The sequence below is a fragment of the Armigeres subalbatus genome, chromosome 3 (genome assembly GCF_024139115.2).
Source record: "Armigeres subalbatus isolate Guangzhou_Male chromosome 3, GZ_Asu_2, whole genome shotgun sequence".
NCBI classification, from domain to species: Eukaryota; Metazoa; Arthropoda; class Insecta; order Diptera; family Culicidae; genus Armigeres; species Armigeres subalbatus.
The window spans coordinates 268,788,462-268,806,418 of record NC_085141.1 but is presented as its reverse complement, the minus strand read 5'-3'; the positions used below and the strand labels follow the sequence as shown (position 1 = coordinate 268,806,418).

At 39.9% G+C, this 17,957-nt stretch overlaps 1 protein-coding gene and 1 pseudogene across 2 annotated transcripts in view; both read left to right on the top strand.

The window, feature by feature from the left end:
* LOC134224212 (putative transcription factor SOX-15) overlaps positions 1–17,957 on the top strand; it is a 344,461-nt gene that overhangs the window by 126,028 nt on the left and 200,476 nt on the right. The window lies entirely within an intron of this gene.
* LOC134219603 (uncharacterized) lies at positions 7,294–10,224 on the top strand (annotated as a pseudogene).

The following is a 17,957-nucleotide window of genomic DNA, read 5'->3' as shown; positions in this document are numbered from 1 at the left end:
AGAAATGGCAAGAACATTTTGTTTGTTTATTTTCCATATTTTCCTTAAAGACATATTTAAAAGCATGAGAAAAGATGTGTTTTGTCACGGTAATCCAGTAGCATGAGAATGCGGAAATAATAATTTGCCTGGAATTAAGAAATATTATGATAAAACAGTAATATAACAAAATGCTAAGAACTAACCTGAACTATGATTAAATTAACACCGGTAGAACATTAGAAAAATTATGTGCCTTGTACCGGGCATTTCCAATTAATTTACAAAAAAACACATAATTTAAGCAACAGTTTCCTTCAAAGAAATCAGAAATCAGTTTCTTTCACTAATATGGCCCATCTAAGCGGCAACTGATCGATCGAAACTGAGAGCTCGGTAGTTATTTGACCGGTGCTCAGTAAAGTGCATTAATTTTTACTGAATGAGAATCGTACATTTTGACAAGTGCAGCGAGCTTTTTCCAGAACAGTGCGTCGGCGGTAATTTAGCTACCGTAAACCAGTATTTTATTTTGAACTACTGAGAAAGCGTAAAATCATTACAGAAATCAGATATTTCACTTGAAATAACTGAGCTCTCGTTCAAATTTCCTTTTACCGTACAAAATCAGTAAAAAATATTACCGAGCTGAAATTTTAATTTAATGTGTAGTTTCCGATCTACTACGAGTTACAAGTGACAATACGAATGCAACTCAGACTCATTACCTGGTAAATACTTCATACAAAAGTCACTATTTGGTCACTTTTCTGCTTTTGAAAGTCACTATTTGGTCAGTTTTTTCGTCATCGTTGGTCACTAAGTCACTATTTGAACTGCATTTATCGCTATCAGCCCTGCTTCAATACTTTTCTATCAGAATAATATATTTCACAGAAATATGACTTTATATGATTGAACTTAGAATTGTCGCATACACACATTCACTTACAACATTGTAACTTTTCACTAACCTTTTAACTAACCTTGCGATCAAAGGCGTAGGATTGCTAATCCGAAGATGACGAGTTCGTTTCTCGTCCGGTCTAGGATGCTTTTGGATTGAAACATTCTCGACTTTCTGGGCATAACCAATTGTACTGCTACATCTGATGGCATACTCATTCAAAGGCGGGCATAGAAGAGCTTTCAATCAATATCTGAGGAAATGCTAATTGAATAACAAGTTGGAAACCAGGCCAAGTTCCAGTTGGAATGTAGAGCCATTGAAGAAAAGCTCTGCGTTTCGTGTTCTGGAGATGCTTACAACGTTAGTGTAATAAGAATCCCAATATTATGTAATCACATAGTCTATTTCAGCTTATCATTTCCTGTTATTAAACAATCCTATGTCGTTCTGGAAGATCTGAAACAATATGAAACTCATTTGATGGACCTGAGCAGCTAGAGATCCTTCGAAGATTCGAGGCATCCGAAAAAGAGGACAGCTCATAAAACTCATCCTCTCTGAATAACGAATTATTGATGCCCCATTCTGTGAACATTAGTGGCCTTCAGGAGATTCTCGGGAAGATTCGGAACCCCTACGTAAAAGTGGTAAAATCATGATACTCATCTTAGAGGAGCGTAATTTTGTTCAAAAGCTTTTCATTTCCGTACCTGAGTATCAAACTGATTGACTTAACTCCTTCTCATGGGCTTGTTACGCCCAGAAGATCAAAGACCCTGTTGTTATTATGGACAATTCATAAAAATTATTTGACTTTTGTTTGTTACAAAAGTTCAATTATTTACTATATTTATCAATATTCTTTGTTCAATTTTGCCTTCTCGTATACTAAGTATACGTAAAGGCTATAATTTCCTCAAAACCAAACTTTGATAGAAGGCTCGGAGACCCATAGTGTTATACAATCGATCCAGCTCGACGAATTGAGGTGATGTCTGTTTGTGTTATGTATGTATGTGTGTGTGTGTGTATGTGTTGTGTGTGTACAAATTTTGTAGACACACTTTTGGATAGCATTACCGATTTACTCGCAACAAGTCGCATTCACGGGCGAATGCGGTCCCATTGTTTGCTATTGAAAATTGGCCTGATCGGACTGCATTTCGAAATTATTGAAAATCATTGTTTTTCCAAGGTCTTGGAAAAAATTTCAAAACCGAAAAAATTTTTTTTTCAAGAATGTGAATGCATAGTAATTAATGCAAAACATGCAAAATAGTAGAAAAATATGCGATCTATTCTCCTAAAGTGCTTTTTAACCTTTCCTATGTGATTTTTCAGTACATTTTACGATGCACGAGAAAGGCATCATCGCCGCTAGGTGGATTAATCTGGGTTTTCAATAATTATTTTATTCTTTTATAATTTATAGAACTTTTACAGCTTAGATATCATTCAACTCATCTGAATTTTCTGAAATACTCAAATTTTATGAACACCAAAAATCTCATTTTACCGATATAGAATTAATTTGACGAATATCTCAGGCGGAAGAGACCTTCTTTAAGAAGAATAATTTTGATAAACATAGATCAAAACAAACAGATGGTCAAAACAAAGAATTTTTAACAGAGGTCAACATAATTAGATCATATTTTAGTTCGAATCACTTAATTTTAAAATTATAAAGACAAATTTCTTCCGAATTTGCCAGATTTTAAGATGTAGCATGAGACTTTCCCCAAAAAGTGGCAACCCTGGTACACAGTCGAACTTTTAACCCTCCCGCCCATGGTGTCTGTAGAGCATCATAAAATTTGCACTTTCTAACCTTCCTCGAAAAGCCTTTTTTTCGTTTTCCACTAATTTTATCTATGCCAAAACAACTTTGTTCTAGCATTTTCCTCAAGATGATTTCTCGCTTAACTTTCTTAAGGGCCTAAGTACTATTTTTTATTAATTTATTTTGAATGGCGCATTCAACAGAAAACATGAAAGTTTGTGATTGCAGCACTCTTAAATCATGAAAAAATTGTTACTTAGGTCCAAATTTAAAGCAGTAATTTTAAATTTCGGAAAAAAAATCGTGGAGCGGAAAGAATTAACCGTGAAAATGTTTCGAAAACTGTCATTTTTGGTCTACTGAAGTTCATTATATCGAAGACCACTTTATGTGGTCTTCGATTATCTCAAAAACTAGTTTGTTGTGGACGCAGTAGCGCCCGTGCCAAGTGTTGTTTTTTTTTTCAATATAACTAATATAATAGCATTAAAAATTAAAAATTTCACGTCTGTTGTTTGTGATTTTTTCATCAAATGTTCTAGTAGTCTAAGGTTGTCACTGGTTTGTTTTCTGCATCTGATAGTAAAAAATAATTGAAGTTCATATTTTATTTTTGTGAGAATTTCGCGTGTGCGTCTGGTTGGCTAGTACGGACAGACAAACAGGGCTATTATATTAAAAAAAATATATGATTGTAAGCCAAATACAGGTTCAGGCCATGAGCAGATCAGAAGCACATTCCGAAATTGATGTGGAGAGCCGTCAACAATCATTTCATACCAGCAAGACTAAGCTGCGCCTTTGGCAACACGGACCGTATGCTAATTTCATTATCTAAGTTTGAAGTAAGGACAACTCTTCGTATAACATATTCAAGTATAATTTTTCATTAGGACGTATGTAACAAAGTAAACAAAACGAGGATTTCAAAACATGACAATCACACGCGACTTTATATAATACGCATCGATTTTGCCGATTTTAGATAATAAAATTCTTTAATTCAACGTTCTTAAGAATCGATGTATGTAGAAATTTATGTTTTTGAAGTCTCACTGTTACATACGTCGCTTTAACATATGGTAACTATAAACAACGGTAGTAGGTCATTTGGCATAAAGTCGTTTGGCATAAAGGTCGTTTGGCATAACGGCCGTTTGACAGAATAATCATTTGGCATAATACTTGTGGGCAGCAGGGACTATGTCCAAGGGCTTGACGATCCCTCCCCAGGCCATCTGCGAGTTATTGGGACTTGCCTAGGATGTGGTGGGGTTTGACAGTGGCCCTTTAACCTCTATAAAAGCTGCATGTATCCGCAAGTAGGCCTCACTAAGCGACCGTGTCGCTCAGCGCCACAAGCCCAAGTCCTGGTGTTAGGTGGGACACTAAACAGCCCTGACACGGCGGCCTCCGACGAGACAGGAGGTTTGCTGCAGCCCAATAAGCCGCCTGGAAAACCAATCATTACGAGACAATATAATAGATAATACGACTCGATATAATCGGCAAGACCTAGAGCGACGAATAAAGGATCACGATTGGAAGCTGGAACATGGAATTGCAAGTCGCTGGTTTCTTCTGCGACAAGATGATCTACGATGAATTTCCCCGCAACTTCGACGTCGTGGCGCTAGAAGTTTCTGGACGGGACAGAAAGTGTGGAAAACGGGCCTCGAGCGGCTACCTTCCTCCAGCTGGCACCACCAACGAGCTGGGAACCGGCTTCATAGTGGTGGGTAAGATGCGCCAACGCGTGATTGGGTGGCAGCCAATCAACGCAAGGATGTGCAAGCTGAGGATTAAAGGCCGTTTCTTCAACTATAGCATCATCAACGTGCACGAAGGGAGACCCGACGAAGGGAGACCCAACGAAGGGAGACCCGACGACGAGAAAGAAGCGTTCTATGCCCAGCTGGAGCAGACATACGATGGATGCACTGCGGGACGTCAAAAGTCATCATTGACATGAACGCCAGGTAGGAAGGAGAAATGTAGAAATGATTATCATGACCGCAAAAATATCCACAAGGCCACATGGAATCACCTAACCAAGACAGGAAAACCAAATCGACCACGTTCTAATCGACGTAAATTCTTCTACATCACGAACGTCCGCACCACCGCAGTGCGAATATTGAATCCGACCACCACCTCATTGCGTATGCCTGCGCTCAAAACTCTCGACGGTGTACAACACGCGTCAAGTCGGACCCGCAACAACATTGGGCGGCTACAAGACGGTAGACTAGCCAAAAATACCGCAGCAGCTGGAAGTGAGCTCCAACGGAGAGCTAGGCGCAGCGTCTCTTGAAGATGGCTGGAGATTTTCGATCCGCCATTGAGCCCAACCGCTGCACTGGTGCCCCGGATCAGAAGAAACGACTGTGACGGCGAATGCGAGGCAGTTAATCGAGAAAGAATGCAGCATGGGCGAGTTGCTGCACGCCACGAGGGCGAACGAGGCACGATATACACAGGCGCGGAACGGACAAAACTCGATTTTCCGGAGGAAAAAGCGCCAGCAGCAAGATCGAGACCGTGAAGAGAGTGGAACTACCGCGCGCTAATAACGCACGAGAGTTCTATGAGAAGTTAAACCGTTCACGTAAGGCCCGTGCCACAGCCTGATATGTGCAGGACGTAAACGAACCTTCTTACGAACAGGCGTGAGGTGATCCAAATGGCGGCAACACTACGAAGAGCACCTGAATGGCGATGTGGCGACGAAGATGCCGGTATGGTGATGGACCTGGGAGAACGCGCGCAGGACAATTTTACCGGCTCCGGATGTCCAGGAAATCCAGGAGAGATTGGTCGGCTGAAGAACAACAAAGCCCCTGGGGTTGACCAACTACCAGGAGAGCTATTTAAACACGGTGGTGGAGGCACTGGCTAGAGCGCTGCACTGGGTCATTGCCAGATTTGGGAGAGGAGGATTTTGCCGCAGGAGGTGGATGGAAGGTGTCGTTGTCCCATCTACAAAGGGCGATAAGCTAGATTGTAGCAACTACCGCGCAATCACATTGCTGAACATTCTAAAATTCTCTCCAAATTTGATGCCGTCGATAGCACCAACTGCAAGGGAGTTCGTGGACAGCATCAGGTGGTTTATGGGCGAACGCTCCACCCCGACCAGGTGTTCGCCATTCGCCAAAATACTGCGAAGTGCGCGAATACAACGTGCCCACCACATTCATCGACTTCAAAGCCGCATATATACAATCAGTCGGGACCAGCTATGCAGCTAATGCACGAACACGGATTTCGGATAACTGACACGGTTGATCAAAGCGACGATGGATCGGTGATGTGCGTAGTTCGAGTTTCGGGGCATTCTCGAGTCCCTTCGAAACCGCAGAGGGTTACGGCAAGGTAATGGTCTTTCGTGTCTGCTATTCAACATCGCTTTGGAAGGGTAATACGAAGAGCAGGGATTAACACGAGTGGTACAATTTTTAATAAGTCCGTCCAGCTTTGGCTTCGCCGACGACATAGATATTATGGCACGTAACTTTGATGGATGGAGGAGCCTACATCAGACTGAAGAGGGAAGCTAAGCGGATCGGACTAGTCATCAACACGTCGAAGACTAAGTACATGATAGGAAGAGGTTCAAGAGACGACAATGGCCACCCACCACCGCGAGTTTGCATCGGTGGTGACGAAATCGAGGTGGTAGAGAATCTGTATCTTGGGCTCCACTGTGACCTACCGAACCCAGCAGAGAAATTCGGAGACGCATCATGGCTGGAAATCGTACGTACTTTGACTCCCAAGACGCTCGATCAAAGAGTTTCGCCGCCGTACCAAATGACAATCACAAAACGCTCATTAGACCGGTAGTCCTCTACGGACACAAGACCTGACGATGCTCGTGGAGAACCAACGCGCACTTGGAGTTTCCGAAAGGAATGGTGGTGGGGTGCAGATGGCGGACGGTACGTGGAGGCAAGAATGAACCACGAGTTGCGTGAGCTGCTGGGAGAACCATCCATCGTTCACACGCGAAAATCGGACGACTGCGGTGGGCCGGCAGAATGTCGGATAACCCGTGAAAATAGTTCTCGACAACGATTCGACGGGCACAAGAAGGCGAGGTGCGCAGCGGGTAAGGTGGATCGATCAGGTGGAAGATGACTTGCGGACCCTACGTAGACTGCGTGGTTGGCGACGTGTAGCCATGGACCGAGCCGAATGGAAGACTTTATATACCGCACAGACCACTTCACTAGTCTGAATAAATAATATAAATAATAATAATAATAAATAATAATAATAATAAAATGCCCCCTCCATGAAGTGCTTACGTAATTAGTGTACGACCCCTAAGCACACTCAGTGACAGATCGACTACTTATTTGAATATCATTGTTTAAAGAAACATCATTATTCAATCATAGAACCGTATGATGGATCTGTACCAATTAATAATTATTTATTAAAAATACAATACCAATACTATTCAATAACCTGCTAAGGTTTAATCTGAGTGAGTTAATCCATAGAATTAAAAAACACATTAATAAAATTAAAACAAAAAATGCTGAGGTTTATGTCTCGCCTTGTGACGGTTAATTAATAGTTTACAATTTATTCTTTTCTATCCACGAATCTCTAAATGCAATTCCAAGGAAACGGAACCCATCCGGGAGGTTTCCCCGTGCGACAAGCCCGATTTTTACAGCAGAGAATTGGACCCGGTGGACCACATTTTATGAATAAACAGGAGGACCACCCCATTCCACGTTCAACCCGAATGGATTCGGGGACGAAACCCATGTACGGCAGCGGACCGAACGGACCTCAGGTGGCCTGGCGGTTTAACAAATTCCCAAACACATACGGTGGTCCTTCGAGACTCGGGGAATAGTGCCAAAGAAAGACTTTGGCGACCGAAGATGTTCGGCACTGGTGCCCCACCGTGATGGGGGCTCCAGACGAGCCTATGTATGACAAACCTTTCGATGCATTCGGGGACCTAAAAATACAACATGCCGAACTCGTATGGGAAGCAGAAATAGCTACGGCCCAAAGCCAGATTACAACAACATGAGCAGAAGAGGGCCAAGATTCAATCGCTGAAGGCCAAGTTCCCTGGACAAGGACTGGTCAAGCCTATCTGGAAGGATCTGGAACCATTTGAGAAGGACTTCGTTCCTCACCCGAATGTAATGGCCCGTACTCCGGAGGTACAGGCGTTCCGCGAACGCATGCAAATTACAGTCATGGGTAACAGCGTCCCCATCCATCGCAGATTTCGATGAAGGCACTTTCCCGATTTCGTTGGAAATCAACAAAATGGGATTCCTGAATCCCACCGCCATCAGGCCAGGGTTGGCCAATTGCTCTCTCGGGCGAGATTTGGTCGGTATTGCTCAGACCGATCCGGCAAGACCTGGCCTACATGCTTCCAGGCATTACATATCGCCCATCAGAAACCATTGCAGCGGTGGGGAAGGTCCCATTGTGTTGGTGCTTGCACCGACTCGTGAAACTGGCTCAACAGATTCGAACGTGGTGCGAGATTTCAGACCCACTCGAACACTGATTCGTACGTGTATCTTTGGCGGAGCACTGAAGACCCGGTGAGTAAAATTGAAGCTTAGTAAAGGAATTGGTCGTTCAATGTGAGGTATTCGTAGGTTCGTGATTTGGAACGAGGTGTTGAAGTGGTGATTACGCCAGGACGCCTGATCGACTTCCTTGAACAGAGGCATTACCAATCTGCGGCGTTGTACCTTTTGGTTCTCGATGAAGGTGAGGTTTCTACGATTAAGAATATTGAAGGCACAAAATATATTTCTTTTCAATACAACACTGATCGTATGTTGGACATGGGCTTCGAACCGCAGATTCGCTAAGATCATCGAACAAATCCGACCAGACCGGCAATGCTGATGTGGTCCGCCACTGGCCCAAGGAAGTTCAGGCGCTGCAGAAGATTTCCTCCATGACTACATCCAGATCAACATTGGATCGTTGAACCTCGCAATGTAACATCCACCAGATTGTGGACGTATGCGAGGAGAATGAAAAGGAAGGCAAATTGCTGGCGTTATTGAAGGAAATTCAAGCGACATCAATAACAAGATCATCATTTTCGTTAAACGAAGAAAAGGTTGAAGATCTCAAGAATATCGTTCGGGATGGGTATGGCGCGACGTCTTTCACGGAGACAAGTCGCAATCGGAGCGATTACGTGCTGCAAGATTTCCGACACGGCAAGAGCACGATTCTGGTGGCAACCGATGTCGCCGCCAGAGGTTTGACGTGGAAGACGTGAAATATGTGATCAACTTTGACTATCCGAACTCATCGGAAGATTACATCCATCGGATTGGTCGCGGGTCGCTGTTCCTCCTACGGAACGGCTTACACGTTCTTCACGCCCGTAATGGTCGCCAGGCTCAGATTGCTCTCGGTGCTGGAAGAAGCTGGACAGCAGCCGTCGGCGCAGCTGATCGATTTGGCCAAACAGGTGAGATTTTTTTTTCTCAATTTCGATTGAAAAATCGTGCCTAAATGTTTTAAGCTGAGCAAGCAGAATTTTACTGAATGCTTTGCCGTGGTTAATCATTAGTCGTAGGCTGGATTTTTCTCCCAAATTTTCACTGAAATTTTTGTGAATTTGCATCAATTCAATAGTCAATAAAAAATGACAAAATATTCTGATGTTTCATTTCTGTAGGCACCGGGTGGCAAAGGTGGTAGAAGCCGTTACAACGTTCGTGGAGCGCTAACCTCCGGAGGTTACAACCGGGATCAAAATAATGGTTTCGGAGGCGCAAGAATGTTCCAGAAGAAACCCTTCGAGAACCGATACGGAGGTCCGCCAAGTAACGGAATGGGACCGAACCGATTCAACAACCCCGACCGAATCGGCGGTGGACCTGGTGGATACGAAGCGAAAATAATTGGAACAAAAATACCGGAAGGTTTATCAGACCTACCATCGCATCAAACGCAGAACGGAACTCCCAGCAGTCGCCACCCAGCAGCAAATTATGAACCTCATCAGCGGGAGATTCCATTCGAAGAGACAATATGTACCAGAATCCAACAGTACGAAGATTTCTCCAATCAAATGGTTGGTGGGCTCACAACCTTCAACGGTCACGTGGAACCCGTTTCTATTCGAACAAACCCCATCAGGTGCTGGCGGTATGCAACAAACGCAGCTTGGCGGTCCAGGTGGTCGATACAACCCCAACAATCAGTACAATGGCGATGTAGGGCCAAAACCGGCTGGTGGACGCCCTCCATATCACCGAAACGCAACAATTCAACAATAGCTTGCCGCCGCTGGTACGGCGAACCCATACCGCGCAATTGGCAGCAGCAGCTGCTGCGGCCGCCGCCGCCGTTGGTGGCGGCCAAACATTCCACCGCCGGGTTTGCTACCGGTTTCGATCCCGGGGCGTCCAGGGAGCGATGAACGTTCACCTCTTCGTATCAAATTCCGGCTGCGGCTTACTACTCGTATCCGCGCACGGCTCAGGCCGCCGCCACCGCAAACCAGGCACCACCGTCGTTCCCCGTTCAACAGTAATGCACGGCCCTGCTTGCGACACAATTCAAAGGTATACATTATATACAACATTTATCGGTAAGCATGAGAATTTAAATTTTTCAGCCAGGCTAATTAATTTCCTTATTTTTAATTTATTAACGAAGTGGAAGATGCTTTGTTTTTTTGTGAAGATAATCTTCCCACTACTAGTAATTACGCAAACTGTGTGTTTTCTTTCACTCTATGTTAAACTGATAAGACTTTCAATTATTCCCGATAATTTTCATGTTGAAAACACATTCTATTGGAAAAACGATATCGTCAATAATGTAATTGTGAATCTTATGAAATAACCTGAAACGTGGATAAAACGAAGGCAGAAAGCATAATAAGATTGTTTTGTCTTTGATGCGTGTGAATTGAAGATCCACGAGATTAGGGAGTTGAAGCTATTCACGTATGTTTGTTAGATTGTAAAACAACACACACACACTCAAAAAGTAAACTATCTTAATATTTCAATACAGAAAACACATGTATTACAGCATAATATTATTGCATTCAGGCATGGTAGATTACATCTATTTATTGAACGAGGAAATATTCATAACTGAGGAACAAAAACTATGCATTTTCCAACATCTTGTATCTTGTTAGGTTCCTCTTTCCGTTGAGTTATATTAGTTTTCATTCTTCGAAGTTTCTTACAACTAAAGATGTTAGATTTTATTTTTCGGTTTCCAGTGTTTTGCGGTATGCAGAGTCCGACGATTGATGATGGGGCTAAATTTTCGATCATACTTGAAATTTGAGCTATATCACAATTGAATTTATTTCACGACTGTGCTCCTAACAAACGTTTATTAATTTATCGTAGAGAGTTTAAGAGGTCGAACCCACATTTTAAAAGAAAATTAAATTACTACAAAAGGACGAACAATTTAGTGTTCGATTAGATTAAAACCTTTCAATTATTAAGTTGTGGGATTGAATTTTGATTATACACCATCTTTATGCGTGGAATTGTAGGCATGGTTTCGGTAAATTAAATTTCAAATGATTCTATAGCTGTGAAAGGACGTCAGAATCCAATTCCAAATTTGCCGCAAAACTTCAGAAGCACAATTTCACAAGGGCACTGTAAACAACTTTTTCGTTTTGCTGTTTAATCATCTATTGAGATGTTGCTTCACGAAGCGTGTTTGAGGCTAAACCGGTCATTGTGGCAGCCATTAGTGGATTCCATTGTGTATGTTCTTAAAATGCAAATTTTATTGCATGGATTGGATATGGCCTAACAATGATGTATCAACAAAAAGTAAAAACGCAGCAAAAATTATAAAATGCTCAAAATTATTTTGTTAGATCTTATCGAGTAAATTTCTATAAACATATTTATGCTGTATTTTCCCATAGACATTATGAAGGTTCAATTTTCATAAACGTATGTTACTAGCCCCCCAAAATCAGTCTGGAGTAAAATAGCAAAACAGCATAAAATAACCGTGTCGATTACTGAGTAGAATGTATATTCCGTCAAAAACATTCACTTGAAATCATACAAAACAAAATCACTTTCACGAAACACGTATCTCATTGTACGACACGACGTCAGAAACAAAGGGTGAAAATCAATCGGTTCTTTGTAGTGGCCGCTTTAAAGTTTTCACTAATGAGATGGCCGCAATCGTGTCCGCCGACCGATATTCCAAAACTTACCCTCCTTCCATATCCAAAGTATGTATGTGGAAACGTTTGGTACAAACCTAAAATTAACAATAGTGTGGAAACGATCGTGCCGCCGCCACACACAATGGCATGAAAATGGCCAACCAGCTTAAGAGAATCTACGAAAAAAGGCACATTCAATGTTCGCATACAGAGTTTTGCAGAAAATACGAGCAATACAAAAACAAAACGAATGCATTTCTATTCATGTTCGGATGCAGAACACAACACGAAACAAACAATGATGAAACAGAAAATGCTGTTTCGCAAAGAATATTTAATACCGGCGGATGTTCGGCGGTAGTTTGCAAAACTACAGACAATTACAAAGGAAAAATCTGCTTACGAAAGAATAGGCGCAACGTAAAGAAGAGAGTCAAGACTACTGGGATAACTAGAAACTAGATGGAAAGAACAGATAAGAAAAATCGATTAAGAACAATTAGAGACGGCGAGCGCCTAAGATTTAAGCGAAGTAAACGATAATTCTGTGTGATAAACCGTTGATGTCATTTGTGAGGATGATAATGATAAAATAACAACAAAAGAAGTACGCATACAAAACACACAATGAACAAGAGACTTGAAAACTTTTTGTTTATTTACTGAAATTTGTGATATTCGTTAATATTTTCTTTCACCTAATGCAACATCGCGCCTACATAATTTAGAATGCTGAACAAACTACCAAAAAAGTCTTGTAACGATGAAGTCGAGAAAGTAAATTGCGCGTAAAATCGACGACAACACATAAATTTAGGAAGCTTGCGCGTTCTGCCGATTGCCAGATGGAACTGATCGCGAGAGGCTTCGCCTTGAATTTGTAGTAAGCTATGTAGTAGTTTTTAGAGGCCACATTCTAAAAAAGCAACCTGCTGGGAGTGCGCCCATCGTCGGTGGTAAACCCAGCGTAGAAATGCTAGAATGAGCGGTCAGGGATAGAAAAAGTCGTGAGTTATCGCGACAGGATATCAACAGAAGAAACCGTATTTTTGTTGCACAAGATAAGAGGTGTATTTATCACGCCGCATTATATCATATTTGTAATCGGATTTATTGAATCGAATTTATGCGTTCAATCAAATCATTTCGTCCAACTTATGATAAGCGAATGAAATAAAACATAATTGCTGGTCAATAAATAAACCAAATTGCTCGTATGTCGTTATTTAGTAACTGTTTTTAAAATTGGTGAAATTTTTGCTTCAGAGAACTCTTTTCTTTGAAAAATACACACATTTGAATGACGCCTCGATAAATACCAATAAACACCCTATCTAATCAAATGTTCCGCAGATCTCTTATTCTAGTGTTTTTCTTTCAGTAGTCGTTAGTTTTTTCTCATTGAAAACACAATTCAGTACCTGTTCAAACGAAACGTAAACAAGAATCATGCAAAACATAGACGCGAAACGTAGTGGACGAGACAAAGCGAATGATGATAAGACGAATTTTAATTTAAGCATCAATTTGAGACGAAAATATGCAAACTATTCAAATTGTTTATGGGAAAATGAAACGGAAAAAATAACAGTAATCAACAGTCGTCAGTTGAATACCGTAGTAGTTAGAAGATGGTAGTTCCTTCTCACAAATCTAGTCCGAAGAAAACTGTTGTTTTATTTTGTATTTTTATAATATTTATCATGCAGAGGGAAAATCCGAAGTGTGATAACGCGAATAGCGCCACAGTCGTTATAAAAGATGGCATTTTATGGTTCTTTTCGGTGTAAAACAAGAAAATGAAAAGAGATGAGAGACTATTTCAATTTTCGGTAATGATCTTGCGAAGCAAAACGAAGAGTAATTTAGGAAAGATAAAATAGACCGAAAGGCGCGATCATACAACTAATAGAACATAGGAGAAAATATAGAAGTAGTGTTTGTCTTACTAATAGAGGGCACTCAAATTATTTTCAAACACAATCTACAAAGTGCTTTTTCGCGCGCCATCAGTTGTTGCATGCGTGGCATCCACATGACATTTACTAGCACGGAAATCAAACGATGCGATGATAGCAGAAACATGAACGGATAAACCATAAAACCAAATTGCCTTTAAATGAACTGTGATCGTATAAAATCTCGTCTCGTTCCTTTTCTCATCACTTTGTTGTAAGAGGACAAGATCTGTGATCCTTCTCAAGGGAGAAAACTCATTTTTACACCTTCATTTGTTATATCACCTACAAATCTATATATTTTTTTGTTATTTACAAAAGCTAATAAGTACTAGAACAATACATTCGTGTGTGATTCGGAGTTGTTCATACTGGCTGACTGATTATTGTTGTTTAAGAACTACTAGTTAGAAAGTGATTTAAATACATTCAATTGACACGAAACGAAATGTATGCCAAAAGTATTCATATTGATACACAAACAAGAGAAATTAAATTATGTTTAAATCAAAACGAAAAAAATTAAAATTCGTCAAATTGTTCCTAATCGAAAACCAGTGTATTTTTTAGTTTTCATAACGAGATTCATTAAACAAACCTATGATAAAAAGCAGAAGGAAATTTACTTCTCGAGTACCGTAACAAACAACACAAATGTTGCAATAAAACAAAAAAGTTAACCAGCAAACTTTCTTTCACAAACCAACAGTACTTTCGAGCATGAATGCAAGCAAACGCATTTTCGTGCGTTTTTGGTGTGAGCTTTGTCCACTTCTACACACATATAACGGATAACAACATACCATTTGTTACTAGAAGAGAATTGCTACTCTTGCACTTTCTATTGCGTGAATTTGTGATAACCATCAGGGCATGTCGTAGAAGAGTAGGAGAAATGGCCAACAAACGAACAAAAGTCATTATCGATAAATACGAAGTAAAACTAAAACTCGCATCTGTGACAAATGAGAACCAAACTAACACAAACCCAGACATATACACTCACACACACAAAGAAACAGAAGCAAATCGGTCTCTGTAATACAATTGTTGTTTGTAAGCGAACGTTACATACGATCTCACATTTGTGCGAGATCGATCCGGAAATTCGAAACCTCATGTGCAGGTGCGCAGATCCGCAGGAGAGCTGCGAATATAATCAATACCGAAGGATTTTAGGAACACAATTAAAAAAATGTAAAAGAAAAACCAAACGCTCGCCTCTCTAGAGAAACAACGTGTTTGATTGACTAGAAATCGAATCTTAAAGTCGAGACAATGTTTTATTTATCTAAAACATAAGAAATTGCATCACTTCTCATTTAATGGAGCTATTATTCAAACGAAAATAGAAACAAATCAGGATACATTTTTTCGTATCAAAACGACACAGCTACGATCTGTGAGAGTATGTATGATAAAGCGTCGTCATGAAAAAGAATTTTTTTAAATTGAAAATGCATAAAACTGTACAATCCCGTGTAATGGAGCGAAACAGTTCCGATCACCCTACATGAGGAGGGCTTGGACCGAGCACCAAGATAGATGATGGTTGGATACGTGTCTAAATCCGTGTACGAACTATCTTGAGAACTCCGGTTTCGCAAGCGTCTCATGCTAATTTCGCTCCACTTGGCAGATACTGCTTGACGAACTGGAAGAAGTCAAAAGTCATGAATAAAATCGTTTAATAAAACAAAAAGAAACCTAAACTAATAAAGTTTTTCAAGTTTAATGGGCAAAGTAGTTCGAACGTTGTCAGATCATTTGACGAAAGAAATCTCCCGAAAAAATATGATATTCGGTTGTGTTGAGGAATAAGATTTTTCTCTTAGAGAAAAATAAAACAATAATCTTGGTTTTTAAACGAAGTTTAGGGACGTATCGATCCAACTACCATTACTGTCCCTAATTGTGCGCAATATTTTGTTTCAATTTTGTTCATACAGTAATATCCCGATTTAATCACCCCTGCATATAATTCAGGCGGTCATTAATCGAAAATATCATGTCTTCCGAATTATTTTAAAATATTTTCTCTCATTGTCAATACTCTAATTAAGAGAAATTCTGAATTTGAAGTCTCTAGGTGCACTAGTTCCAAAGATATAAGGTGGCAAAGTCAGAAATGGGTAAAAAGTTAGCAAATATATTTTATTTGCTTTTTAATAATTATTGGAATAAGCTTTAAATCAATAATGGTTACACTGTGAAAAAAATTGAAAAAATGCGGAAGCAATATTTTTTCAAAACGACGCTATTTTTCAACTTTGATGGTGAAGAACTTTTTTCCTCAGGAATCCCAGGTTCTTTTATGATACACATCAAGGACAAAGCTTCGACTAAAATGTCCGAAAGAATTTCTTGCCAGTATTTGCAATTAACAGAGTTAAGTCACTCTGATTTTTTTTCATTTGTTTTTTACCGTGTTTTGCCTCTCTCGTACTCCAAGGTTAATGCTCATTCCAAAAACGAATGTTTGATAGAAGGCCGAGACCCCTAGTGGTATATATCAACTAACTCAGCGCGAAGTGAGGTGATGTCTGTATGTGTGTGCATGCGCGTCTGTATGTGCGCAAAAGAACGAATCGCCATTTAGACACTTATTTGTGTCCGATTTTCTCACAACAAGTTTCATTCGACGAAATCTAGTCCCATCGTTTCCTATTGAAAATGGGTCAGACTGAACTATGCGCTCAAAGGGTATGGTCAAAATACATTTATTGGTAATAACTTCGACTTTATTTATAACCATTTGAGCTCATTTAATTAACTTTTCAAAGGGTAAATGAATAAAACCCCAATGCAATGCAGCACAACGGTAACGGAAGGATTTAACAGTTCGCTCATATATTTCCTGTCAAATTTTACTCGTTTCCGTCGCCATTCCGCTAATGCGTTTGGGGCGAGTGGTTGAGTCATTCTCTAAACCTAATTTTACTATTCATTAGCTACTGATGGAGAACTAAATATGAGATTTCATATATGTAAATATTTATAAATCTCTGGAATCAATAATTCGACATGTTTATTCAAAAGTAAAGACGAACAAATCTTAGTTAGAACGGGCAATGAAATTCCTGCTAGTGTTCATGAATGTCTGGCTAATGGTAGGAAATATTTATTCACTCATCTACACTTTGAGGTTCACTGGCTGAACAACCAGCGGAAAGTCAATATAAACAGTTGAAGAAATTTAGAACTCATAATGCAAGAAAATGATCAAGAGAGGCAAATGTTGACATTTTCCTTCGTCCTTCATGAATCAGATCCATTTTAAGCTCGATTTGGATACGAGGAGACGTTGGAAAAAATTTTCACTTAGTTATTCTTATGCCGCGTAATTTTGTAATATTTGAAGATTTTCAAAAGTTCTTTATCTTCTAATACTTTAGATGAATTTATCTCATCTTCCATCGTTGATGGAATTGAAGAAAAATCATTGAAGACTTAAACCTTGACACAGAAAAGAATGATGCTGTATATAACTGTAGAAATCATGAAAACAAATCAAAAGTAATTCAAATAGTGTTGTTATTTAAATTAAAAAATTTTGCTTTTCGGAAGAATGGAGCATTCTTACATTCCACAATGAATGTTCACATTTTTTGAGAATATATTATTCTCATTTTTTGAATAACTTGTACACGTAAAAATGTCATGGGATTGCGATTTCTAATTTGCTAATACCCTTTTTCAAAAGTTATTTTCAATTCTGATTATTTGATTAACATTTAATGCTTTATGATCCTTCGATCCTAGTACTTTGTCAAACAAATTGTTCTAAATACAAATTGGAGGCATGAGTGAGAACAAAAAATATCACGGAATGTCATGAAATTAATGTCATTTAACATGATCGCCGCCATAATGTCCATAAATTGCTGAACTTAGTTTTGTACAGCCCCTTCCTTCTCCTTAAGAAAACGCACGAAATTTCAACTTCCCAAATAGGTTTGCTTTGTCACGTTAATCGAACCTATGAAAAAATAATTACGTAATTCATAGACGATCCCCAAAGGGGGTTGAAATTGTATATTCATGCTATTTCGACCATACACAGCTAAAACTAAGTGGAAAATCACTTTAAAAGTCCAATTTTATTTTTGACCGCTTTCACTGGGATCCCCATGTGCCCACACT